We start from the raw sequence: 1,528 nt of genomic DNA on the forward strand, positions 1-1,528 counted from the left end.
GATGAATGGTAATGGTTTTCCATGGTTCTCTTATCGCGGTTGATCGTTACTTTTTCAAAAAAATGTGCATTTTTTCTAGAAAAAATAAGAATAAAAACCCATTAACAAAATGTGCAAAAAGTTCACATGTTCATAAAAAAGTTGATGAATTTTTAAAAAAAGTTCATTCGATTTTGTAAAAAAGTCCATCGATTTCATCAAAAGTTCATTTGATTTTTAATAAATTTCATTGATTTAAAATATCATCGATTTTAGAGAAAACTTCGACTTTGAAAAAAGTTCATTGATTATGAAAAAATTATTGATTTTGGAAAAAGTTCAGTTGATAAAAGTACATCAATTTTTTAAAAATCTTCATCTATTTTTTAGAAAAAATCTACAAATTTGATTTTTTACGCATTTAGCAAAAGAAATAAAAACAAAATGAACAAAACCTGCCCAATAAGAAAATAAAAAAAGAACAAGAAAAAAGGGAAAATATGAAAGAAAAGAAGAAAGAAAAAGATGTAACTGAACACATCGGTGAGGGTGGTGGGGTACTTATAGCGCAACATACGTACGACACAGAGGTGCCTGCTTGAAACACACTAGGCGCACGCAGTTTTTTAGACGTTAAATTAAAAACAGAAAAGGGAAGATGGGCCGGCCTAACGTGTAACGGGTGCTTAAGAGGCCGAATAGGATTCGGGTTATTTGACGCGCACGGGCATCCTAAGGTTTGCTAAAAGGGGAGCCCCTAGTCAGCGCTGGTTAGGCTAGTTGGCGCCTGCATGTTCGTTGGTTGGGCTGTTTCCAAAGCAGGCCCATTCCCGAACCTCTCGTGTGACCGCCGCCGCTCTACACGAAGAGGGGCAGATCCTATTTGACGCCCACAGGCGTCAAGAGGACGAGCCTTCGCTGAAGCAAGTCCCCGCTTGGGCCGGCCCACGTACGGATTTGGTTCGCTGCTGTTTCCTTGTTTCTTGGGGTTTTTTTTCTATGGTTTTTTTGCTTCCAGTTTTTCACTGTTTTTGGCCGGTTTTCAGTTGTTTTTTCCCGATTTTTTCTTTGCTTTTTTATTTCTGTTTTTTCTTCCCTTTTGTGTTTCATTCACATTTTTTTGTTTTATTTTCTCCAATTTTTCGTATGGTTCTTTCTTCTCCCCTTTTTTGTTTATTTTTTCTTTTCCTTATTTTGTTCCGTATTATACGAAAAGTTCATTGTATATTAAAACAATGTTCATCGTATATTTAAGAAAATGTTCACCGTATATTAACAACATGTTCAGGGTATCTTAAAAAATGTTCATTACGTATTTCAAAATTGTTCAACGTACATCATTAAAATGTTCAACGTGTAATTAAAATTGTTCAGCGAATATAAAAAAGTTCAATGTGTATTTATAAATTGTTCAGAATATATTACAAAATTGTTCAGAGCTTAGAAAGTTGTTCATGTTATTCAATTTTTGTTCATTTCTTACAAATTTGTTCCCTTTTAAAGGTTTTCTTTGAATTTGAAAATTTGTTCACATTTTCAAATAGTATTC

The sequence above is a fragment of the Triticum aestivum genome, chromosome 4A, assembly GCF_018294505.1.
Source record: "Triticum aestivum cultivar Chinese Spring chromosome 4A, IWGSC CS RefSeq v2.1, whole genome shotgun sequence".
NCBI classification, from domain to species: Eukaryota; Viridiplantae; Streptophyta; class Magnoliopsida; order Poales; family Poaceae; genus Triticum; species Triticum aestivum.